Source organism: Equus przewalskii, chromosome 6 (assembly GCF_037783145.1).
Source record: "Equus przewalskii isolate Varuska chromosome 6, EquPr2, whole genome shotgun sequence".
NCBI lineage: Eukaryota > Metazoa > Chordata > Mammalia > Perissodactyla > Equidae > Equus > Equus przewalskii.
Window position 1 is genome coordinate 11,906,433 of NC_091836.1, and position 27,893 is coordinate 11,934,325.

Genomic DNA, 27,893 nt, shown 5'->3' on the forward strand with positions numbered 1-27,893 from the left:
TGCAGCTCTTTGTCCTCTGGGAACAATGTACACACCATCTCTATGACTTTACCAAACTAAAGATCACGTGAAATTCAGTCCATCTGTTCAATTAAAGGGGCAACAGAGAGAGATGGAAAGAACAAGGGTTGAGGTAAGATGAATCTAAGCAGAATATCTAGCAGCAAGACCTTGGACTTGCTACTGATGCACTCTCAACTTCAATATCTTTATTTGTAAAATGAGAATAATCATATTTTTCTTGCAGGACTGACTATTTGGAAAAGTAAATGAGACACAAAGACAATATGCCAAGTACTGTGCATACTATATAGATAATAAATATTATTCAGAATACAAGGAATAGTCATCTTTAAGAAAATAATAGTAATAATAACATTTTGGAAGTTGACTATGGGTCAAATATTGTGGTGAGCTCTTTAAAATTCACATAAATCCCGTAAGTGCTATCACTGCACTGATTTCACAGATTAGGAATTTTAGGCACAGAGAGGTTAAGTAACTTTCCTGGCATCCCATAGCTAATAAGGCTTCCAACCGAGGTATTCTGCCTTAGAGCTTATGCTATTAAATACCATGCCAGATAGTAATGGCTTCTTCTTTCACAACAAAAGCAAAAAGGGGTTAGATTATCTAAAGACCTTAAACTCATAGAAAGACCTTATTATTCTTGATCTTAAATTTAACATTCAATGGAAGCCCTTCCTTTGAAGCCCAAAGGGAATAATGAAATGGATTTGGAATCAAAAAACCTGTGAATATTTTCCAGTTTTGGCACTCACTGCAAGTCACTTAACATATTTGAGTTTCTTCATATTAAATGGGGGTAATCATTATCTTGTTGAGTGGTATAAATGAGGATATAGATGTGAATGCACCTTATAAATGTAAATGCCTCACAAATGTTAATTGCCATTAGTAAATGAGTATAATTATACATTATTTAAAAGATCTAAAATTGAAATAGGAATTACAATAATTTTTTCTCTGTTTTATTTGAAAGATGCAGCAAACTGATCTATGTAACACACAACCAATTTAAAAATATGTTTTATCATCTAAATTTCTAGAACCATTTTAATATCACAAAATTTACATAGATGAAAACAAAATACGTGCCACACAGTAATGCCTTATTCTTTATTTTTATAGAATGTTTCAGATGAGAGGATGAGAAGCAACAAGTATCCAGTATTCTGAAGGATGTCATTATGGGGTTGCCTAGGTGACTCACTAGGATGTATCATCATGTTATGCCTCAGACTCTTTTGGAGTAAGTAGAGATGGGCAAGATGTGAAACATGGAGGTTAAGCCTTCTGAAAAGAAACTTGCATCATCGCTATCATCAAGAATGTGAAAAGATTTATTTATTCATCAGTTTTTCATTTGTTTATTCAATAAGTTAGACATGTCTTGCCTATTGCATTGTACTAAATGTTGAAGGAGGTGTATCTAGAAACACTCAATCTGGTTGAAAATATAGGATACATACATATGAGGTAAATAACATTGTCGAAGGGTATATCACTAATTGACAAAGTAAGTGATATAACTAGTAAGTACAAAGAGAGTTCATAAAGGGAAGAATTGATGTGAGCAAGACAGTCTGGGAAATCTCGCAGGAGTGAGAACAGAGATTGGAGGTCAGACTGTCTTTGGCTTTGGAGAACCTGTGAAGAACTTTTCTTGATGGAAACTTGGGAGATTAACTGTAAGGAACATCCAGCCAAATGACTGAACAGGTGGAGTATGGTTGATTACACAGAGCTTTGAATGTAGGCTGAGGAGTTCGAAGTGTATTCTGAGCGCAGTGGATGACAAAGTGGCAGTAGTGTGTAGTAACAGAAGTCCTCTATCCACTCAAAAAGCAGCCTTGACATCCTAGCAAGATAATAATTCAGTTTTCTCTGAGGTTTAGACCTGAAATATATAAGTTCCAAAAAGAGTTTGTGTTTAAGTATCAGGAAAACAACTGACAGTGGCTTTAAATACATGTTTTTGCTTGTTTTTCGTGTAACCAAAAGGCCCAAGTAGGCAGTTGGGGCTAGTATGAAGGTACAATGATGCCATCAGGACCTAGCTCCTTCTGTTTTTCTGTTTCACCATCTTTTCCATGAGGGATTTGTCCTTAGTTTCACAAGATGGCGGCCGTTTTTCCAAACAAGCAGTAAGAAGTGGAAAGGCAAGCGAAAAGAGTAAAAACACGTACAACGAGAATCTACTGCTTAAAAAATTTTTTCCTGGAAGTCCTACCCATTTAATTACATTAATTGGCCAGAATGAGATCATAAGGCCAGTCTTAATCTCAAATTGGGCTAGAAAGTGACAGTTTTAGCTGGACAAATTGCTGCTGCAAGCAAAATTGAAGGTGTGTTTGTAGGGAAGAAGAGAAGAATGAATACATACATATATATATATATATATATATATATATATATATATATATATATATATATGTAAGAGGGTCTGTCTCATTGGATATTTGGATCAAAAGGTGGTGGTGGTGGTGCAAAATATTTTTTAATATCTTTTTAAAATGTGTGTCTGTTTTGTGTGGTGACTCCTGGATACGTGGAAAGAAGCCTGAGTGACTGTCTCTCTTTTTTTTTTTTTTGAGGAAGATTAGCCCCAAGCTAACTACTGCCAGTCCTCTTTTTGCTGAGGAAGCCTGGCCCTGAGCTAACATCCGTGCCCATCGTCCTCTACTTTATATGTAGGATGCCTACCACAGCATAGCTTGCCAAGTGATGCCGTGTCCGCAGCCAGGATCCGAACGGCGAACCCCAGGCCACTGAGAAGGAGAACATGTGCACTTAACTGCTGCGCCACCAGGCCAGCCCCCCAAGTAACTGTCTCTTATTTCTGCTAGTTCTTGGTCCTTATGTGTCATTCTCTGTGCCATTGAGATCCTATGTATCCAGGCCACAAGTCTACATGAGAGCTGTTTTACTTTCAGTTCACCCTTACTCTGAAGATGGAGCCCTTTGGAAGTCCTATCAGACTGGCAAACTTGAAGGGGATTAATTACCTTTGGCTAACTTTGGCTTTTGTACTCCTTCCCTGTAAATCTGTCAAAACCCATTTTGCAAATACCCTCAGGGCAAAAGTGGCTTAGAGAACTGGGCTTCCTCCTTTGAAGATTCTAGATTTGAGCAAAATCATTCCTTGCAATATTGTTAATCTTTGATACTTTGAAGATTTTATTTTTTTCCTTTTTCTCCCCAAAGCCCTCTGGTACATAGTTGTATATTCTTAGTTGTGGGTCCTTCTAGTTGCGGCATGTGGGATGCTGCCTCAGCATGGTTTGATGAGCAGTGCCATGTCCGCGCCCAGGATTCGAACCGACGAAACACGCGAACTTAACCACGCAGCCACGGGGCAAGCCCCAGCTCTTTGATACTTTAAAGATCAATTTCTTTTTCTTTTTTTCCAGTTGGCTTCACTGAGATGGTTGGTTAACACTGCCTTTACCAGAAGTTAAAGTCCTACTTTTCTATTATTAATCCTTCTTTTTTCTCCAACCTCGCTTTCTCTTTTCCTCCAATCATCCTTTTCTCTTTTTTCCTTCCTTCCTATTTTCAACATTGAAAATAGGATACCTACTATCCTTGGTCACTTCTTGTGTAATTGTTTATATTTATCTGACATATATATTCACAATTTCTTTTATTTTTAACATTTTTGTGATTTTGTATTCACAGTTATAAGTATCATATGGATTGTTATTTTTTAACCCAGTGTTGGTGTATTTTTCTTTAAGAGGTTTATAATTTTATACTTAATGTCATAATATGCTGCTGATTTTGGAGACAGATATAGTCCTTCATTTCTTAGCTATGTGTCCTTGTGCAAATTGATTAACTCTTTTCACTCTCATTTTTTTCATCTCATTAATAAGCATAATAAAAGTATTTTGGGGCCAGCCCTGGTGGCCTAGTGGTTAAGATTGGCATGCTCCTCTTCGGTGGCCCAGGTTCAGTTCCCAGGTGCAGACCTACACCACTTGTCTATCGGTGGCCATACTGTGGTGGTTTGTAAATAGACGAAGATTGGCAACACGTGTTAGCTCAGGGTGAATCTTCCTCAGCAAAAAAGACAAAAGAAAATTTTCTTTATAGGGTTGCTTTGAGAATTAAACAAAATAGTATATTTAAATATTGTAATCACAATGTTTGGAAGATCAACATATCATGTTTGTTATTATAGTATCATTTTTGTTAATTATAAGAAAGATTAACCCACTTACCCTTATTATGGTAATTGATATGTTTTCCTTTACTTGTCATATTTTTTATACCTTTGAAAGTATTTTTTGATATTTTCTTTGTTTTCCGTCTTTTGTTTAATACACACACATACGGTGATTTATAGGAACAAATTCTGATTTGAAGCCTAGGGTCAACTACCAGTCATTTACATGTAAAAAAATACATAATTAAATGTACATATTTTAATTAATTAACTAATTGAATTAGAAATTCAATAATGTAGTTCTAAATTTAAAATGCATAGAAAGAGCTACAGTAAGAAAATTTCCACCCTTGTTTCCTGGCTACTTAATTCCTCTTTCCAAAGCCAACTAATTTTTCAGGGGCTGGTTAAGTTTGCCCGCTCCACTGCGGGTGGCCCAGTGTTTCGTCTGTTCGAATCCTGGGCGTGGACATGGCACTGCTCATCAAACCAGGCTGAGGCAGCGTCCCACATGCCACAACTAGGACCCACAACGAAGAATCATACAACTATGTACTTGGGGGCTTTGGGGAGAAAAACGGAAAAAATAAAATCCAAAGACAACTAATTTTTCAGTTGTCTTCAGTATCATTCAATATATTATTTTATGTATTTTCAATTATACATATGTTATAGTTTTTAAATTAAATATAACATATTTCAGTGTATATATGGTTTTTTTTTCCTTCTTACTTTTACACAAGTAATTACATACTGTATACATTCTCCTGCCTCATTTAATGATATGTTATAATTTGTTACATATTAAGATAAAACATTTCTATATCATTTTTTATGAATTCAGAGCTCTGAATTCTATTATATGGCTACATCAGAATTTGTTTAACTATTTGCTTATTTAAGGACATTTAGATCAGTTCCAACCCAATTGCTTACACAAACTATGTTTCAATAAATCACTTTATACATCTGACTTTTTCCACATGTGTAAACTAATTTTAGTTAAAATCCCTACAAGTGGAACTGCTGCGTCAAAGGGTATGCATATTTGTAATTTTGATTGAATTTGTGAAATTGCCCTTTGTAGAGATTATATTAATCTGCACAGTTACTAGCCATGTATATATAAGAATGCCTGTTTCTCCATACTGTTGCTAACACAGTGTTATCAAATATTTTCATCTCTGCCAGTGTGAGGTGAAAAATGGCATCTGAGTGTGGTTTTATTTAAATGTATGTTTCTCAATATCAAAAAAATGGATGGAACAATAATTTTTGATTCCCTTTTTACACAAGCCAAAATTCAACTTTGTTTGCCCCCCTCTACCTCTGCGATCGTTAATTCAGATATCCCACTCGCACTTATTCACAGCATGCCTGCCCTGTGAATTTACAGGGGCCCGCAGTCCTTTGTTCTGTTGTTCTGTGTTCTATTACCCGCCAGCCTCTTGTCCCTACTTTCCTTCCTATCTAGCTTAGACTCTTTCACACATTACTTTCTTCACTTACTTACCATATTGTGCTTTTACTAAATCCTTGTGGCAACATCACAACCTCTGATTAGCCACCCGTCCACGTCCATGCGAGCACCTGGGCAGCTGGACGTTGCTGGGAAAACCGCCGCAACAGGCGGACCAATGCCACATTATGAGACATCAATTTCCAGTCCTCTGTGGGCCCTCAAGGCTGCCAGTTCTGTAGTTCACTCAAGTTACCTCATTCTTTCATTTCAAACTGACGATTTCAAAGATTTGCCACTTTCCTCAGACCTCCAACCCTCCTTGCCAATACTTATTTTCCTTAAAAGTCTCCACCTTCCACCTTGCAGATAAAAGAGAAGCTTCCATTCAGGAAATCCCTCAATTTTATACCACCAAGTCCATGCAGACCTCATCCACACCCATTCATCTTCACTTCCGTTCTAATAGGAAGGAGGCAGTATCAGTGTCTCTTATATAACATCTATTTCTTTATCTTTGCTCTTAATTATATGTATGCTTGCCCTCTCAAGGAAACTGCACTACTGAGTATTTTCTGTGTCTAGTCAACTTCTCTCTCTATACTGGTCTTTTGCATCAACATTTAAACATGCATTAGTCACCCTTATTTCAATAACAAAGGAACTGGTTCTCTTAACTCCTCCATTCTCCTCCAGCAGTTGAAATCTTGGAAATAGTTTTCAACTATGCTGTTTCTATTTGCCTAATTTGTTTTCTACCCCATTCCCTCCTCCATCAATCCACTCCAATTTTATCGCCTCCCACATCTTCATGGGAACTTCACTCCCAACTTACAACAACTTCCTTGTACTAATAGAAAGAATACTCCTGTTTTTATCTCATTTGACCTCAACTGCATTTGACGCTGTTGATCCTTTCCTCCTTTTTTGAAAATTTCCTCCCAATTTCTATGACACTCATTCTCCTTGTATTCTTCCCTCTGACAAATGAAAATGGCAAGCAATAGGATATATTGGAGAATATGAGGAAGCCATTTCATATAAACCTAATTCGGCCTGACCTTGTCTTTCCAAAAGGGCCTGACCGTGGCTGTTGAGCATGCATTGTATATCTGCTTTAGATATTCCCTGTGGCAAGAACAAAGGCCCTTGAGATAAAGGTGCCACTTCCCTCCCGCTCCCAACGTTGGCATCTCCTTAAGGATTAAGCATCTTTCCTTAGGCTAGAAACTGGTTGCAGCGGCGCTCACCTGTGACCACCCAGCTCGAGACAATAGACTTGCCTCCTGCTACGCCCTCTGAGATAGCAGAGCCACTACCTGCTGTGTCCATCAAGTGCTGTGCTGACAGGGCAATCTTGTGACTATTGTGGGAGGGACATTTCAATCATATGTGAAACGTCCTGCTTGGGGATATATAACCACTCTGTACACCTCACTTCTTTGGTGCCCTTTCTTCCTTCGGGAAGAAAGGCCACAGGCCATGGTCCTCAGATTTCAGCTCAGAATAAACTCGCCCAAATTTTCATTTATAGATTGGTTATGGATTATTTTCGTCGACACCTCCTTCCTGCACATTCTTCCTCAGTCTTGCTTTTCCTCTCCACTTTCTGTGGTCATCCCTTAAGCATGTAGATTCTCCCCAGCCGTCTTCCCCAGGCCCTTCTATCTCCTCACACTTTACTCCTGAGTTACATAAGAAGGCCAGCTCAGCCTGTCCCAAACTAAATTCTTGTTTCATCTAACCTCCTTCTCCTAAGTGTCTCCCATCTCGATAAATAAAACTACCATATACCTGACAACTCAAGCCAGAATCTTGGTAAGCATCAACAAATTTTGACAAATTTTACCTTTAAAATATATTTTAAATCTATCCATTTATATTTACTCATTCTGTCTCCATCACTTTGTTCTCTTTATCTGAAATGCTACAGTAACCTCACAAGTAATCTTCCTTTGGTCATTCGTGCCTGTCTATATCTGTGTTCCACTCAGAAGCCAGAATGATCTCTCTAAAGTGCAAATTTGATCATGTAACTTTCCTGCTTAAAATGCTTCATTGATTTCTCATTTTCACCTAGGATCATGTTCAAGATTTTTAACATAGTTTACGAGACTGCATGTCCCGGCCCCTGTTTGCCTCTTGCCTCCGTTGGAACCACTCTCTCCTTCAGTTTAGCTTCTCCAGGTAGATTGCACCATGTTGTGTATTTTGTCCTCAGATCTTCAAATATATACTTATCCATTGATATGAAACAATCTTTACTCCTGCCCTCCCTGCCCCATTTCACCTAGATAACTGACTTATCCTCCAAGTTTTCCTTATAGTTTATGTGCTTGAGAAGGTTTTCTCTGACCAAGCCCTCCTCACCTCACCCCCTCCCACCAATCTAGATTAGGGCCCTTTTATGTGCTCCTTTGGCATCTGTTCTGTCCTTTTATTAACATTCATTACACTTATATTTATTTTTTACAGCTTTATTGGGAATTTGCATATGTCCACAGCCTTCTAGATCCTCAAAGTTCCCTATGGTAAACCAGTTTCTCCAGGATTCCTGGCCAGGTTCTGGTTTGCTCCAACTGAATTTACAATTTAGCAGCTTAGATGTTGCCAGCAGTTTGCTATTGTTTCAGGAATGCCCTGGGAACCCCCTCCCGCACCTGAGCTGAGCTCTGAGTCAAATCAAATAGCCACCACTCTCTGAGAATAAAGATTTCTCAGAGAGTTGAAAGTTTGGACAAAATATTGCCTGTGCTCTGAGTATGGTAATTTTCATGGAGCTCTGTCAACAGTCAGATCTTTCCATTGTCTGCAATGCAATCAGCTTTTGGCTACTATCCCGTTGAACTGAGGAGGAAGGTTGGATAGAAATAGCCCCAAGTTAAAATGTCACAGACCCCACCGTTTTACCACGGTTCAGTAGGCTCTCTTAGATAGGCAGTTTTCATCCTGTGGCTTGGATTAATTGCCAGAGTTCTGAAATATCTCATTTTAGTTGTTTTGCCTGTATTTTCATTGTTTTAGAGTAACTGAGTAAGTAGTTCACTGAAGTCCTCATTCTGCCACTATGGAAGTTGATTTGCTTGTGTTTATTTTTAATGCTTGTGTGTCTGATTACATTCTGTTTCTTTTCTCCCTCCCTCCCTGCCTGCCAAAATAGTATTTAACATACGGCAGGTGCTAATTTAGGTGCTGGAAGCATAATAGTGAAAAAACCTGACCAGGTCCTTGGCCATTGTATTGTTCACTGTTTTATTACCTCTGTCGAACATGGGGTTTTGGCATACAGTAGATGCTAAATAAATAACTGATGAATACATGAAGGCCTCCTTGTCTCGGGTCCTGTTTACAATCTCTTTCCACTGGCAACCCATCACTTCAGGATGCAGTGAGCTGCCATGCATCTCCCTCTAAGTTCTGAAATGTTGCTCAAGAATTTAATTCTTCGTCTTTCTTTTTTTGAGAAAGATTAGCCCTAAACTAACATCTACTGCTAATCCTCCTCTTTTTGCTGAGGAAGATTTGCCCTGAGCTAACATCTGTGCTCATCTTCTTCTATTTTATATGTGGGACGCCTGCCATGGCATGGTTTGATAAGCAGTGCATAGGTCTGCGCTGGAGATGGAGATCTTAACTGGTGAACCCCAGGCCACCGAAACAGAGTATGCAAACTTAAACACTGTGCCACTGGTCTGGCACCTCAAGAGCTTAGTTCTTAGTGGATTCTTAATACACGTGAAGAGAGGTGTTGTGGGGGTTAAAGGATAGTGAGACCACCTCAGGCTGGCTCAGTATATCTTTCTCATAATGTTAGGGTTATCTTTCTGTTTTTTCTTGCTCAAGTAGCCTTGGATCCTGGAGTAGGAAGGCCCAGATGGTCCAGGCAATCCACAGGTAGATAGTGTCAAAGAAGATAGTAGACGGTAGGACACATAGAACTTAGTTCCCCAGGTTACTTCTCAATCTATCCTCATCAACGTGACAGTTAATGCATATTTGTCAAACAAGAAAAGGTCACTAGAGGATCACACACCTCCTCTGGTCCTGCCAGTGTCCCTCCTCGGCGATAACTGGCATTAAGTATTTGCTGCATATCATTTCTTATTTTTCTCTTTCTTTGTACACAGACCTATTTTTCCTTTTGTTGGAATTGAAATCATATCATTTAAATCTGACATTTGCACTTTGTAACTTTATATCTTAGGGATATCTTTCCAAATTAGTAATTTTAGATCTGGGTCATTATTTTTAGTCATGGCATGGAATTATTCAAATGCATGCATTATAATTTACTCAGTCGTACTCATTAGTAGAAAATTAGTTTGTTTTCCTTCTTAATGTTGCTGTGAATGTCCTTTTACGTATAGCTGTCTCCAGACTTTTACATTATAGTGGAAGGTAGCTAGCTTCATGGATCCATAAATCTCTGCTTTAAATTTTCATAGCTAATTGGACCATTCAGATAGCTTTGTAAGAACAAAGGATTACTCTGTTCTATGAGCACATCCATGTCTTTAGTTGTAAAAATGTGCTTTATAAGCATGTTTCAAATTGCAGTTTTCTGGAGTTTTGTTGTAGTTGTTTCATTAGTTGGTTGCTTTTATTTTTTTTCTGAGGAAGATTTGCCCTGAACTAACATCTGCTACCAATCCTCCTCTTTTTCTATGTGAGCCACCACCACAGCATGGCCACTAACAGATGAGTGATGTAGGTCCACGCCCAGGAACTGAACCTGGGCTGAAGTGGAGCATGCCAAACTTAACCACTAGGCCACTGGGGCTGGCCCAGTTGGTTGCTTTCTGACTTCTAATCTTACCAGGAAATTAGGGCCAAGTTTCAGATGTGGATCAAGCTCAGAGCATCATGCACTGCCAATTTTTCCAGCACTCTCCGTAAGAAAGCATCTCCTGAGAGCAAGAAATAGGAAAGGAATCCCTGGAAAACATCTTTTCGTTTCCAAATCTTGCTCCAGGGATCTCCACCCTATGGAGAGTCCTACTACATATTTAGCTGACATTTTCACTTTGAAGAGGAAGTGGATAACCAAGTGCAAATGTTCAGTGGGACTGTTCTAAACGCAGGTGAAGGACTAAAGATTGTAGGAAGGTCAGGCCTTAACATTTGAGAGACAAGACGGCATAGGTGATAATTTGAGTTTCAAAACTATACTAGCTTATGCTGGAAAAATGATAGAATGTGATGTTTATCCCATTGGATCTTGGACTCCTTTCTATGTTTTTTGTCACTCTCCAAATAGAGAGTGAGAAATGCCTGGAAATGTATCTGAGGTGACTCTTCACCACAACTAGTGACTGATTGTTAAGAGAGCATGAAGGCCCCAGTTTCTTTGACTATTGTCAAGGCAACATGTAATTTATACTCCCAAGTCCCCCCACAAGAACAGGATGAAACTGCCCTCTGGGGGACTCTGCCTGAAGTACATCCTTGCTTGACTTCCTTCTTATCCTGTTTTCCCCCACTCTTTTACCAATTTCACCTGGAAGTACTTTCTTTCTTTTCTATTTTTTTTTTTTTTGGTGAGGAAGATTGGCCCTAAGTTAACATCTGTGCAATCTTCCTCTATTTTGTATGTGGGATGGCTCCAGAGAATGGCTGATGAGTGCAGTGGGTCCATACCCAGGATCCAAACCTGCAAACCCAGGGCCTCTGAAGCTGAGTGCACGGAACTTTAACCACTCGGCCATGGTGCCAGGCCCAGTACTTTCTTTCTTTTTTTTTTTTATTTTTGCTCAGGAAGATTCTCCCTGAGCTAACATCTGTTGCCAATCTTCCTCTTTTTGCTTGAGGAATATTTGCCCTGAGCTAACATCTATGCCAGCCTTCCTCCATTTTGTATGGGGTTTGCCACCATAGCATGGCCATTGATGAGTGGTGTAGATCCATGCCTGGGAAACAAACCTGTGAACCGAGGCTGCCAAAGCAGAGCATGCCAAACTTAACCACTAGGCCATGGGGCTAGCCCTGGAAGTACTTTCTTAGTAAATCACTTGCATATAATTCTCTTCTCAGAGTTTGCTTTTGGGGAAACTGACTGAAGTAAGAACAAGTATTTTTTTAATCTGTGTTTCCTTATGTTAAACATATAAATCTCAAGTTGTGTCTGATATCATTTGTTATTGTAAAATTTCTACATCTATTCTCCTATTTTCATGCATGCTTATGCTCCTGGAGCTGGAAGTTGCAAAATATATTTCTAGACTTCCTTGCCAGCTAGGTTCTGGTGAGGTTCCAGGTAGGTACTCAGGTAATATTAGAAGGAAAGAAGAAGAGAGAAGCCATCTTACTTTCAGTTTTTTGCAACAGCAGCAGCATTACAGTGACTCTTGGACTCTGGGAAACGCCACCTTCTTCCTTTTTCTGTGCCAGCTACAGGGGAAGTTGTACCTTTCTAGTGTTACTGATCTGTGAATATCATGACCTTACCTCCATTGCTCTTCCAGTGCTTCCAACCAAGTAGGGGACCAATTCCCTATATAAATTCCCCTTTGTTTGAAATGCTTAGAATAGAGTCTATGCTTGTAACTGGCCATTGTTTAATAAGCAAGCTCTTCTTTAATATTATTTAAGTTTTCAAAATAAATATAAAACATTGAGCTTAAAAACAAATAAATGGTAATTTTAGGATGTGCTTTTGGGGTAGGAAGGAGGACTGAGGATTGAGATGGCTGCTTCTGCACTGGAGAACCTTCAGAAATAAAAATGGAAGCTTAGGACTAAACTCTTGGCTTACATGGTCAAAAGACAAGAGTTTCTATAATGGCTTTAAAATAATCTCAAGGCTGCTATAGCTATAAATAAAACATAAAATTTTGTCTCCTGATTGCATAATTACAATGTAAGTTAACTTTTCAGTCTTTTCAAGTCTCTTATGTGAATATTAGGATATTGCTTTGGAAAGAGTAGAGTGAAGAGAATTGGAATAACAACATTTGAATAGATACAAGAAAATCTGGAACCCTTGAACCTCAGATCTCCCTTAGTCTCCTAAGTTAATAGAAGCAGCCCCACTTTCTTTTCTGAGGAGACTAGTCTTTCTTTGCAGTGGTTTACCAATTTTCCTCAAGGATCATCTCTGCCCCATGGCCTCCAGATCCCTAATTAGAGTCAGATCCTATCATGTGCTAGGAGAACAAGTACAGAGTCTGACACGGGAGGAGATAATAACAAACTTAAGAAATTGCAATATTTTTCTAAATTATATCAACAGAAACCTTGGGTATATGTGTGGGAATATTTTCTAGATGAATGAGCATGGAATTGCTTGGTTGGTTGACTAAATCCAAAGGCTTAAGAAGATAGGGATTCTGTGCTGGGCCTCTGGAAAACTCCCATATCAGAATCACAGCTACTAAGGTTTTGGAGCAAAATGATGCCATCATTTGCAAATGACCTTTCTCCTTTTGATAAATAGCTCTTAGCTTACTATTAAACCCTGTTAAAGACCACATGACCATTGGACACAAGTGGATCAAGTTACGGGTAACCATGTTACTGTATAGCTACCCAATATAAACTGGGTATTATCTCATCCAAAACGCCATAAAATTGGATGTGCACAGAAGAATAGATTATCAACAGAGAGTAGAATATATGAGTTTTGGCTTGAACATTCTCTGATTGCACAAGTAAGTTGCATGTGCAGGTGACTGAAATTCCCATGACATCCATTGCTATGGAATTATCATCACCTTCTCAACCAACATTTATGGCTTCACGGGGAATTCCTTATTATTAATTCATGAAAGAGGAAAATCTTGATCCAAGATTACAGATGGTTATGTGCTATATCCCAGCACCAGTTCAAAGTGAACGGTTATAATGTTGCGTCCCTCCTCAGAGGCGATCTGAAAGAAAGTAGGGAAGGGAAGTCCTTTTAGTGAGCAGAACTTCTTTTACTCAGCAAGTTCTTTCCAAGATATTGCCAGAGATATGAAGATACATATAATTTATGAGATGAGGTTGATGGCTTGTCTAGCTTTTTAGGGACTATGAAAGATGAAGATGGAGTATTGGTGACAAAGAGGTCTGGGGGAGAAGTATGTGGATGGACCTCTCAGAATGAGTAGTGTGACAATCTTGTGCCTATGTGAGTGAATGCCTATCAAAGAGCACCTGCTGCAGGAGTGGCTCTTAATAGTAAGATAGACAAGAGGATTCCATCTTGTGGATCTCAGTAAGCCATTTTTCCTACCCTATGCTTGCTCAGTGGGCTCATGAGCAAAGTGGCCTCGATGGAAGAAATGGTAATATATAGTTTATGTAATATATGTTTTCAGTAACATCTTCTACATACCAAAGTTGCTCTGGCTACTAGTCACCAACCTACCAATAGCAGAAGCAAACACTTAACCCCTGATTTGGCACTATATTATCAGGCTGTTCCTTGAAGGAACCTACCAGATGCTTGGATTTGGGTTGATTATATTGGAACCTTTCCATGATGGAGGGGTAAGTGATGGACCTTTTTGAAACAGTAACTTATCTAGATGTGAATCTGCCTTCTTGGCCCACAATGCTTCTGCCAGTACCACTATCCATGAGCTTACTCACTGTCATAGTATTCAATTTAATATTGCTTCTGAACATAAAGTTCGTTCTACAGTAGAAGAAATGTAATTGGATTATACCCATTACCATGTGCCCTAATGTTGACCTTACAGACTGGTATATTGGGAACTCAATTAAGGTACCATCTGAGAGATGGCTCTTGGTGAAGTTTTGTTGCTTGGGATCAGCAATCAATACATGATATTGTTTCCCTCACAGCCAGAATAATTGAGTCTGGGAATCAAGAAGTTGACATAGGAATCACTTCTTTTACTATTACATCAATATCTTGCAACACTTTTGCTTCCCACCTCCACAACTTTATGCTCTGCTTGTTTAAGTCTTGGTATCTCAGAGGAAAAAGCTTCCTTTAGGGATATGCTAATGTAACCTGACCATTAGAGGCTCCTTATTATCACAAACCAACAAGTAAGGAAGATCTATATCTGGAACCCAGGGGATTCTTTGGGGTGCATCTTAGTGCTTTTATATGTAAACCAATAAAAGCCCTTGCTGAGGGCATGGGGACTGTGCAGTGTATAGTGGAAGAGGGAAGTTGGAAATATTAGCTGTGTCTTCATAACAATTACAGAAGTGAGGCCCATGGATATTTACCTCCTTGCAACATATCCATTTCTGTGATTAACCAACGTGTTTTTCTGTTATTAACCAATGTGTTTTTCCTTCTCTCTTTACATTTATGTAGAGTGGTGTTATAATTAATATTGTAATTAAGTCTATAGATTATAAAATATCCAGAACAGATTGTAATTGAAATTGGAGAGGATTAGCATCCTTCAGAGATTGATATGGAGACAATGGGACTTTTTTGGGGAGAACCATTTGGGAGAAAGTATGAAAGCGTCTTCTTTGATATGAGGGACAAAAATCATGATGATGTTCTTATAGTTGTTGTTTGGAAGTTTAAATATGAGTAGAAGGGCATGTACAGATACTGGATAATGAAAGAGATGGATGGTACTGGATGTCGTATGTTGGTCCTCAACTCCACAGCTGCCCTTTTATTCTCTCCCTTGTAGTTCCAATGCTGGAAGCCTGCCATCTGAGTTCTGCTTAGGTTTGAAAAAAGAAAGAAAGAAATTCTACTTTGTTTTCTACTTTTGGCAGCAGTGTCTTCAGTACTATGAATGCCTGGATTTCTGGTCAGTGTCAGAAGTGGTTCCAGAAGCAGAGTTGACAGCAGTTCCAGCTGCAACAGCAGGAGTGTGGGCTCCTGGGTACTGGGTAACACCATTTTCTCTTTTCTTCTTTTCCTCCTTCAGCCCTAAGGACAGTAGCAGCTTCCTGCTGTTACTGATCCGGGGTAATAGGACGTTCCCGCTATTGCTTCTTCAATTTTCCAACACTTTTGTAACCAATTTCCTGTATTAATTCTTCCGTTTAAAAGACTAAATGTGGTTTTCTATTTTTCTAACTGGTCACTGACTTATAAGTCCTTCTTTAACGTTATTTGGAATTTTAAAGTAAGTTAAACATTGTGACTAAAAGCAAGTACCTGGTAATGTAGAATATGCTTTCTTAAGTGACATGTACTTGATCTTCCCACCACTTGAACCTTTAAGACTCCAAATGCACACCAAGAATTTTTAAAAATTCTTTTTACAAACCTTTGCAATAAGTGCCATTATATGTTTACAACCTGGTTTTCCTTCTTGTTGCTGTCATCTATTGACCTTCAATTCATTCTTTGATTAATTTGTAACTGGTTAAGTATTTTCCTCTCCCTCCCACTCCCACCGTCATTTTGGTGACCTCAGTGTCTGTGAAAGTGATCTAACTCACAACATTTTGTCCTCTCAGTTTTCTCATCTCCTCACTCTAGTGATCATTTTCTACATCTCTTATTAGCCACCAACTCCCATTATTCACTTGCCTTTTTCATTCACAAATATAGCCTCCATATCAAGTATGTTGCTTTCTGACCACCACCTTCTATTTTTCTACCTGGTATACTTTACTACTAACATTTCAGCATTTATTGTGTTTTATTTTGCCACTAATCCACTGACCCTTGTTACTACTACTACTCACTGTCCACATATCTATCGTGCTCTAATTTCTCATCAAACAACCTTAGATTTTATGATGTACCATTAAAATCATCCCCTTTCAAAAGCTTATGACTACTTGTGATTTTTTTCGCTTTCCTTGTCTGGCAAGCTTAATGCTGGTTGAACCCAACTATCTACCTAATTCCTGCTTAAATGTTGCTGAATATATAACTGAAGAAAAAAATAACCATGCCAACTGGCCTCCTTTAAAATTCATGTTTTCAAATGAGCACGTAATACTGCCCATAATTTTACTAAACTTTCCTAATGTGTTTGTTTTTCATGTTCCTAAAATGACTATTTCACAGTTTCTTTTCTTACTTTAGACTTCCCACACCTCTTCCCCATCACTCTCAGCTAACGATCTTCCATTAAATTTCACTGAGAAACAGAAGCAACCCAACTGAACTCCATCTTCCCACTACCAATCTCCCTGCATCTGTACCCAAACTGTTTACCTTCCCTTTTCTTACAGTATATGGAGCGTCACACCTCCTATCAAACATCTGTTCTTCATTGGTACTCTGGATTCCATCTCCTCTAATCTTTTCAAGGACTCTATTCCAGCCATTATCCTCCCTTGTTTGTCTCTCTACTCAATCTCCTCAGGATACAGATATGACTACTATCTCCTCCCTTGATCTAACATCTATCTCCATCTAACACCGTTTTTTCTCTATTTCCTTTCTTGGGCAGAAATTTTTGAAAGAATGTGTGTGGTCATTGCTTTACTTCCTCCATGTCCCATCTAAAATCTATTCTGATTGGAATTACATTCTCTCTACCTCACTTAAACTTGTTAAGGTTGTGGATTAGTGTTAGAGAGAACTAGCAAATTCTGTGTTAGCCAAACTATTGGTTACTTTTCCATTCTCATCTAATTCAATCTCCCAGCAACCTCAATACTTTCTTCAAAATTCTTTCTTTAGTCTCCATGGCAGTCCACAGTCCTGATGTGTTTTATCTTTTTATTTTTTACCTCAGTGATTGTTCTTGATTCCATGCTGCTTGAGTTGTAGATGTTGGAGTACTCTATGTCTTAGCCTTTTCCATCTATGCTCTTCCTAGATTATCTCTTCATGTATCTGGCTTTTGTTGTCATTCATGTTTGCATCCTTATATTTTTGTCTCTAGCCCAGAGCTCATTCATGAACTCCAGCCTTATATGTCCAGCTGCCTACTTGATGAAATCTGATGCTAATAGGCATCTCAAACTTATCATAGCCAATATAAAACTCTTGATTGCCACCACACTCCAAACCTACCACTGTTGAAATCCTTACCATTTGAGTAAATAGCACTGCTGTCTATCCAGCTACTCAAGCCCCAAATCTGCATTCCTCTTGTCATATTGTCATCACTATTGATTCTTCTTTTATTCTTACTCCAAAATATCCAACCTATCATCAAGTATTATTGTACTACTCCCAGGATTTATCTTGAATCCATTGATTTCTCTCCATCTCTACTATATCCTACTCCAAGACACCATCTCTCACTTGAGCTACCTTGTCAGTCTCATAACTGATTTTCTTGCTTTTAGTCCTGTCTCCCTATAATCTATTCAACTCACAGGGGGCAAGGAAAGATCTTTCTTAAAAATGTAAATCAGATTAGGCCATTTTAATCCCTTCCTTCGATTTTCCATTATATTGGAATAAAATCCACACTCTATGAGGTACAAAACGATAAAAGCTCCAACCTACAAGGTACAATATGTTCTGGCTCCTGAATGGATCTCTGGCCTCATCTTTTCTGAGTCTCCTCCTTACTCACTACCTCTAGCTCCCTCCCCACACCACAGTGGGGGAACCATGACCCAGGCAGTCCCAGAGGCAGGAGAGGTGCTCACTAACCCAGTGACCATAGAAGTGACACCCACAACTGCAGCGACATTGTAAGCAGCAAAGCACCAGCAACCTCAAGGCACAAATAGCACAATGAAGGCACTAACAACACCTCTAGCAGAGACAGCAGAGGGTGGAAAATGCAGGCTCTCAAGTAGAACCAGAAGCAGCTCAGAATCAAAGTAAAGAAAGCCTTACCCAAAAGAAAGATGTTTGCTACTACAAATATGCTAGCAGAGGAAGAACTCATCAAGCACCGTGAAAAAATACAATAAAACAGTATCACCAAAAAGAAAATGACAGTTCTTCAGAAACCAAACTTGAAGTCATGGAAGATTGTGATCTAACCGACAGAGAATTCAAAATAACTGTCCTGAAGAAACTCAATGAGTTACACGAAAACTCAGAAAGACAGTTCAATGAGCTCAGGAAAAAAATTAATGAACAGAAGGAGTACATCACCAAAGAGACTGAAACTCTAAAAAAGAACCTAACAGAAATTCTGGAGCTGAAGAACACAATAAATGAAATGAAGAATTAAGTAGAAAGCATTGGAAATGGAGTAAACTATATAGAAGAGAGAATTAGTGAGTTCAAAGATAGAAATCTAGAAATGATTTGGGTGGAAGAAGAGAGAAAAGTAAGATTTTTTAAAAATAGAGAAATTCTACAAGATGTGACTCAATTAGGAAAAGACACATAAGGATAATGGGTATTTCAGGAGAAGAGAGGAAGAAGGGAGGAGAGAGCTTATTTAAAGAAATAATAGCTGAAAACTTCCCAAACCTGGGGGAGGAACTGGATATACAAGTAACTGAAGCTAATAGAACACCTAATTATCTCAACACAAAATGACCTTCTCCAAGGCACATTATATTAAAACTGTCAAAAGTCAATGACAAAGAATGATAGTAAGGGTAGCCAGAGAGAAAAAATACTAATCTACAGAGGAACCACATTAGGTTGTGGGCAGATTTCTCAGCAGAAACTCTACAGGCCAGGAGAGAGTGGAATGAAATATTCAGAATATTGAAAGATAAAACTGTCAGCCAAGAATACTCTATACAGCAAAGTTATCTTTCAAATATGAAGGAGAAATAAAGGCTTTCCTAGACAAACAAGGGCTGGGGAAGTTCATTGCTATGAGATCTTCCTTAAAAAATCTTGAAAATAACTATCCTACCTGAAACAAAAAGCAAAGGTATACAAAGCTTTAAGCAAGGTCATCTGTCTGACAAATCGACAGATAGAATAAAAAAATTGTAACTCTATACCAAAATAGGTTAGTAAATGCTTAATTATAACATAAAGGCTAAAGGGAAAGAAATCATTAAAAATGACTATAACCACTTCAATTCGGTAATGAACTCACAATATAAAAAGGAATAATTTGTGACAACAAAAACATAGATGGGGAAGAGGAAAAGGATGGAACCTGTATAGGCTAATGGAAGTAAGATGGATCTCAGCAAAAACAAGCACTATCTCTTCTATGAGATCTTTTATACAAACCTCATGGTAACCACACACAAAAAATTCAGAGCAGAGCCACAAAACATAAAAAAGAAGAAACTGAGACACACATCACAGTAAAGCAGACAGAATCACAAGGAAAAAGAAATAATGGAAATATAAAACAATCAGAAAACAAAAGAAAATGGCAATATTAAGTCCTCATATATCAATAATCATCCTAAATGTAAATGGATTGACTTCACCAATCAAGAGACATAGAGTGGCTTGATGGATTAAAAAATAAAGCCCAAAGGGGCCAGACCAATGGTGTAGTAGTTAAGTTTGTGCGTTCTGCTTCAGTGGTCCAGGGTTCACCAGTTTAGATCCCAGACATGGACCTAACACTGCTTATCAACCTATGCTGTGGCAGGTGTCCCATGTATAAAATAGAGGAAGATGGGCAAGGATGTTAGCTCAGGGCCAATCTTCCTCAGCAAAAAAGTGGAGGATTGGCAGCAGATGTTAGCTCATGGCTGATCTTCCTCAAAAAAAAAAAAAATAAAATAAAATAAAATAAGATAAAAAATAAAACCCAAAAATATACTGCCACTAGGAGACCCATCACAGCTCTAAAGACAAACATAGGCTCAAAATGAGGAGATGGAGGATGACACTCCAAACAGAGGGCAACTAAAAGAAAGCAGGTATAGCCATACTTATTTCAGACAAAATAGACTTCAAGCCAAAAAAGATAACAAGAGACAAAGATGGGTATTATATAATGATAAGGGTACATCCACCATGTAGACATAACCTTTATTAATATATATGCATCTAACATAGGAGCACCAAAGTATATAAAGCAACAGACCTAGAGGGAGAAATCGACGGTAACATGATAATATAGAGAACTTTAATACCCCACTTACATCAATGGATAAATCATCCAGAAAGAGTCAACAAGGAAACATTGGCCTTAAATGAAGCCTTAGACGAGATGAACTTGGGATGTTGGGAAACAAAACAAGTCTCAATAAATTTAAGATTTAAATCATATCAGACATCTTTTCCAACCACAGTGGTATTAGACTAGAAATCAACCACAAGAAGAAAGCTGGAAAAGTCACAAATGTGTGGAGACTAAACAACATGATACTGAACAACTATTAGATAAATGAATAAATCAAAGGAGAAATCAAAAAATACCTGGAGACAATTGAAAATAAGAACACAACATACCCAAATCTATGGGATGCAGCAAAAGTGGTACTAAGAGAGAACTTCATAGCAATACAGGCCTACCTCCAGAAACAAGAAAAAAATCTCAAATAAATAATATAACACTATACCTAAAAAAACTAAAGAAGAAGGAACAAAGCCCAAAGTCAGTAGAAGGAGGGAAATAAAAATCATAGCAGAGATAAACAAAATAAAGACTAAAAAGACAATAGAAAAGATCAATGAAACTAAGAGCTTGTTCTTTGAAAAGATAAACACAATTGACAAACCCTTAGCTAGACTCACTAAGAAAAAAAGAGAGAAGGCTCAAATAAATAAAATAAAAAATGAAAGAGGAGAAAATATGATAGATGCCACAGAAATAAAAAGGATTATGAGAAAATACTATGAAAAGCTAAATGCCAACAAATTGGATAACCTAGAAGAAATGGATAAATTCTTAGAATCATACAACCTCCCAAAACTAAATCAAGAAGAAATATAGAATCTGAATAGATCAATCACTAGTAAAGAGATTGAAACAGTAATCAAAAACCTTCGAAAAAACAAAAAATCTAGGACCAGACTGCTTCTCTAGTGAAATCTACCAAACATTCAAAGAAGATTTAATACCTATCCTCCTCAAACTACTCCAAAGAATTGAAGAAGATGGAATGCTTCCTAACTCATTCTATGAGGCCAAAATTACCCTAATACTAAAACCAGGCAAGGACAGCACAAAGAAGGAAAATTATAGGCCAATATCGCTAATGAACAGAGATATAAAAATTCTCAGTGACAAATTAGCAAATTGAATAAAACGATGCTTTAAAAGGATCATACACCACAATCAAGTAGGATTTATTCCAGGGATTCAGGGATGATTCAACATCTACAAATCAATTGATGTGATACACCACATTAACAAAGTGAAGAATGAAAATCACATGATCATCTCACTAGATGCAGAGAAAGCATTTGACAAAATTCAACATCCATTTATGATAAAACCTTTCAATAAAATGGTGTAGAAGGAAAGTACCTCAACATAACAAAGGCCATATATGACAGACTCACAGCTGACATCATACTCAATGGTGAAAAACTGAAAGCTATCCCTCTAAGAACAGGAACAAGACAAGGGTACCCACTCTCACCACTCTTATCCAAGATGATATTGGAAGTCCTAGCCAGAGCAATTAGGCAAGAAAAAGAAATAAAAGATATCCAGGTTGGAAAGGAAGAAGTAAAACTGTCACTATTTGTGGATGACATGATTGTATGTATAGAAAAGCCTAAAGAATCCACCAAAAAACTATTGGAAATAATTAATGAATACAGTAAAGGTGCAAGATACAAACTCAACATACAAAAATCAGTTATGTTTCTATACACTAACAATAAATTAGCAGAAAGAGAAGTCAAGAATCCCATTTACAATTGCAACAAAAAGAATAAAATACCTAGGTATTTTATTGGTTAGAATAAATATAACCAAGGAGGTGAAAGACCTGTACACTGAAAATAATAAGGTATGGTTGAAAAAAATTGAAGAACACATAAATAAATGGAAATATATTTTGTGTTCATGGATTGGAAGAATAAACCTAGATAAGTTGTCCACGTTACCTAGATAAACCTACAGCTTCAATGGACTCCAAATCAGAATCCAAATGACTTTTTTCATGGAAATAGAATAAAGTATCCTAAAATTTATATGGAACAACAAAGACCCCGAATAGCCAAAGCATTCCTGAGAAAGAAGAACAAAGATGGAGGTATCACACTCCCTGATTTCAAACAATACTACAAAGCTATAGTAATCAAAATAGCATGGTGCTGGCAGATAAATAGACACTCAGATCAATGTAACAGAATTGAGAGCCCAGAAATAAACCCACACATCTATGAACAGCTAATTTTTTATAAAGAGCCCAAGAACATACAATGGAGAGAAGAAAGTCTCTTTGATAAATGGTGTTGGGAAAACTGGACAGCCACATGCAAAAGAATGAAAGTAGACCCTTATCTTACACCATACAGAAAAATCAACTCAAAATGGATTAATGACTTGAATGTAAGACCTGAAACCATAAAACTCCTAGAAGAAAAGATAGGCAGTATGCTTTTTGAGATCAATTTTAGCAGTATCTTTTTAAATATCATGTATCCTCAGGCAAGGGGAACAAAAGAAAAAGTAGACAAATGGGGACTGCATCAAACTAAAAAGCTTCTGCATGGCAAAGGAAACCATGAACAAAATGAAAAGACAGCCTACCAATTGGGAGAAGATATTTGCAAATCATATATCTGATAATAGGTTAATACCCAAAATATATAAAGAACTCATACAACTCAACCAAAATCCCAATCAGAACATGGGCAGAGGACTCGAACAGACATTTTTCCAAAGAAGATATACAGATGGCCAACAGGCACATGAAATGTTCAACATTACTAATTATTAGGGAAACGCAAATCAAAACTACAATGAAATATCATCTCATGCCCTTCAGAATGGCTATTATTAAAAAGCCAAGAAATAAGTTTTGGAGAGGATGTGGAGAAAAGGAAACCATTGTACACTGCTGTGTAAATGTAAATTTGCAATGTACATTTGTGTAGCCACTATAGAGATTCTTCAAAAAATTAAAAATAGAAATACTATATTCCACTTCTGGGTGTTTATCCAAAAAACACAAAAACACTAATTTGAAAAGATGTATCCTCCCCTGTGTTCATTGCAGCGTTACTGACAATGGCAAAACTTGGAAGCAATCCCAGTGCCCATCAATGGATGAATGGATAAAGAAGGTGTGGTATATATATATATATATATATGTATATGCATACACACACACACAATGGAATACTACTCAGCCATAAAAAAGATGAAATTGCCATTTGTGACAACATAGATGGACCTTGAGGGTATTATGCTAAGTGAAATAAGATGGAGAAAGTCAATTATCATATGATTTCAGTCAGATGGGCGATAAACACACATATAGATACAGAAAACTGATTGGTAGTTACCAGAAGGGAAGGGGGTGGGGGAGGGCAAACGTGGTAAAAAAGCACATGTATATGGTGACATATGACAACTAGAATTTTGGTGGTGAACACAATGCAGTCTATACAGAAGTTGAAATATAATCACGTACACCTGTAATTTCTATAATATTATAAACCAATGTTACTTCAACAAAAAGTAATAATAAATAAATAAAAGAGAAAATAGGTTGCATTCAAAATGAAAGGAAAATGAGAAACTGTAGATTTTTTTTTTAATCAATAGGAACATGTTCTCAAAATAATGCTTAAAATTTCAGTTAAGCTAGCATTTCAAGATTTTGATGAGATCACTCGCATTCCTTAATGTTAAATGGTAGATTCAGTATTCCAAATATTCTAACTTTGGACAATAGTGTTAAATTTATGAAAAATAGTGAAAACTGCCAGCACTTCTCAGTAGATTCCCATATCTATCTTGAGTCTGCTCTGCCTTGGCAATTTTTTTTTTTTAAGATTGGCATGTGAACTAACATCTGTTGCCAATCTTTTTTTTCCCCTTCTTTTTTTCCCCAAAGCCCTCCAGTACATAGTTGTATACTGTAGTTTTTGTCCTTCTGGTTGTGCTGTGTGGGACACCCCCTCAGCATGGCCTGATGAGCTGTGTTGTGTCCATACCCAGGAGCTGAACTGGTGAAACCCTGGGCTGCCGAAGCAGAGTGTGTGAACTTAACCACTCGGCCACGGGCATGGGGCCGGCCCAATTTTTAAATCTCTAAATGTCCTAATGTACTATACTGATATGTTCCATAAAATAAAGCTCTGCCCACATATAGAAGAAATTAATCAGATCAGAGTTACAAATGTAATGAAATAAATGAGATCACAAGCTGGAAAGGTTTTGGCTCTGTTTTATTGGTTCAGACAAGAAGCTGACACTCTTTAGCTAATGAGAATCTGGAGAGAAGAGATACGAACAGTTAGGAGAGAAGTATCGCAGGATGGTGGGTGTGCAGACAAAGATGGGTGATTGTTCATTTTCCTGGATGACAGCTACCTTGTTAAGCTGGCTTTTATAAAGTGCACTGATGGCTTTATCTCCATCAGCATCAGGAACAATTACTGAGTACCTTTTTTTTTTTTTTAAAGATTTTACTTTTCCTTTTTCTCCCCAAAGCCCCCGGTACATAGTTGTGTATTTTCAGTTGTGGGTCCTTCCAGCTCTGGCATGTAGGACACCACCTCAGCATGGCCGGATGAGCGGTGCCATGTCCACACTCAGGATTGGAACCAGTGAAACCCCTGGCTGCCAAAGCGGGATGCGTGAACCCAACCACTCAGCCACAGGCCGGCCCCCGCTGAGTACTTTTAACGAGTGAGTTACGTAGTGTTATATCTTAAGCTTGCTGGAGATGTAGCAATGAATTAGACCAACAAGCTCTCTGCTCTTCTGAAGCTTACCCTCTACTGGACTGAATAAACAAAGTCTCAAGATAGATTCTTATGTAATGTGTTAAAACTTGTGCTAGAAAGACTCTTTTATTAGAAATAACACATTGGTTTAATCACATATATCAGTGTGACTTTACTTCTCTGATTCTTTCCATAGGAACAACTGTCTGAAAAAAGGTTTGGATGGTGGGAGGAGTGGAGAGAGAGCATAATGGCACTCAGGATCTTAGCCTTGACAAAGAGACAACACCAGCTATAAAACAGGTGCCAGAAAGAGAAACTAGAGGATCCTTAATTAAAGCTGTGGCCATTGCTGAGTTTTCCGTGTTGGCCTTTTCTACAGTATTTTTGCATTGATCTGGTGCTGACTGGGTCATAATGACATTAACCTGAGACTTTTTTCCAGAGTTGACTAGCCTGACCCATTGCTTCAATGTCATATAAGCAGCACTCATAATACCTACTTTAGCTATAAAAATAACACCTGGCCCATGCCAACCCACCTCTCCTTCCCTGAGATGTTCACAGAAGCCTGTGCGTGGAGTGGGTCTGAGAAGCTGTCTTGCCTGCATAACTTGGTTTAAGTACAATAAAAGGAACACTACAATCTTATGTAATAGTAACGCCTAAGAAATGTTTTCTTCTTAAATTCACTCTGTCATGTTTAATTTGGGTTTAATTGACTGTCACGATCCACTTTAGTTACCACACTTCAGGTCAAGATGTATAAATGGGAGTGAATCAAAAAGCTGGTATGACTTGAGAAGTATCTAATCAATTGTCTTGTACACTATAGAGATTAGAAGCTCATTATGCCAAAAGCACATTTACTGGTTGGAGAGAAAGGAATGATGTTTTAGCTTTCTTCACTCATCTATTTGATGCACATAAAGTATTTGACAATGTTAAGCTTTTGACCTTTAACTTCATGACTTTGGAAACAAAGGGAATGTGTTTTTCTGCAGTTTCTATATGGACTTAGGGTTTTGATTAAATATTTCTCAAGTTATGTCTAACCAATAGAAGTATAACTTTAGGTTATAGAATTATAGAGACATACTAGCATATTCACCATTATTAAAAGCAATAATCATTAAAACATGCTATGACGCTTATTTAAAATTGGGAAGCAAGATGCCGTAAAACGCTCAAAGAACAAGGACAGATTTTTTGTGTATATTTGTTTGTGCATGCATTTTTTCCTAGTATTACACATATAAAATATTTTCATCTAAATAAGATTGTATCATGCATGGCATTCTAGACGTTTAGTTATGAAGTCATTCATAATGCTTATCTATCTTAGTTTAATGAATCTATATCCATTAAAAATATTTATATATTTAAAGATTTAAAGAACCCTAAAACAAACGTACTTCTCAACTCAAGAAACATCAATATCTTTTAAGCCCCCTGTGGGTCTCCCACTCCAAATCATGTCCTTTTTCTAATGCTGAAGGCTGATCACTGTTTTGAATTTTGTGTTATACGCATACATTTTGTTATAACTTTAGTGTATATGTTTGTATGCCTATTATTTATTTATTTTTAAAATTTTAAATAATTTGTATCATTCTGTTTGTGTTTTTCTGCAGCTTGCTTTTTTCACTCAGTATTATGGTTTGGGATTCAATGACAGGCCTTTATAACCCAACCTCATTCAGTCACCAGATGCTGGCTGCCCCAGGAAGATCGTCACCTTGGGCAAAGGGGCCTTCTGTGGCTGAGGCTGACCCCGAAGGAACTGATAGCCAATCTTTATTGAAAATTTTATAGTTTCTTATAATGGATTTTATTCATTAATTTTGATTTTTAAAGTATTTCATTAAAAAATGATTTGTCGTGATTACTGAGTTTTTGGTGACCCCTTAAATTTTGCACCAGAGGCAAGTGCCCCCACCTGCCTGATTTACCTCAATCTAATCCTGGCCCTGACAGCTGGTGCAAGTTGTCTGATGACCCAATCTCTGCAGCTAAACAGAAAGTACTTCCTCCAACAGGGTTCTGGGCACTGTGTCTTGGTTTCTACCACAAGAAGTGACATTCCTAGTGGTGGAATCTAGTAAATTGCACACTTCTAATATTTACTATTAGTAGTTAATAAATAGGTAATATTTATTTTCTCTAAGCACTTTAAAGATATTATTCTCTTAATTTTTGGCTTCTGTCATTGTTATTGAGAAAGGTGGTCTAAGTATTATTTTTAGAAGTTTGTATTTTCTCTCTGCATGCTTTTATGATCTTCTCTTCATTGTCCTGAAATTTGATTTTGGTATATCTAGGTATGGTTTCCTTTATATTTATCCTTCTTGATCAGTTTTTTGCCAGTGGATTTAATCTCAGCCATTATCTTTTCCAGTATTGCCTTTTTCCCATTCTTTGTTTTTGTCTTTTCTGGAATTGCAATTGTATATGTGTTAGAACTTATTCTCTTTTAGGTTGCTTACCACTCTTTCATATTCTTTTATATTTTTGTATCTTTGGGCTACATTCTGAGTAACTGAGTTTTAGATCTATTTTGCAGTTAATTAATTTTTATTAGTTATCCTACAAACAACTGAGTTTTAAATTCCAATAATTATATTTTTGTTTCTGGAGGATCTCTTGGTACATTGTTA

At 37.6% G+C, this 27,893-nt stretch overlaps 1 long non-coding RNA gene across 1 annotated transcript; it reads left to right on the forward strand.

Annotated features, from left to right (window-relative positions):
- LOC139083833 (uncharacterized) lies at positions 1 to 27,124 on the forward strand. Its single transcript, XR_011540802.1, has 4 exons — positions 1 to 133; positions 1,153 to 1,273; positions 25,433 to 25,539; positions 26,871 to 27,124. It is a non-coding gene; the product is annotated as an uncharacterized lncRNA (long non-coding RNA).
- Positions 27,125 to 27,893: the final 769 nt, after the last annotated feature.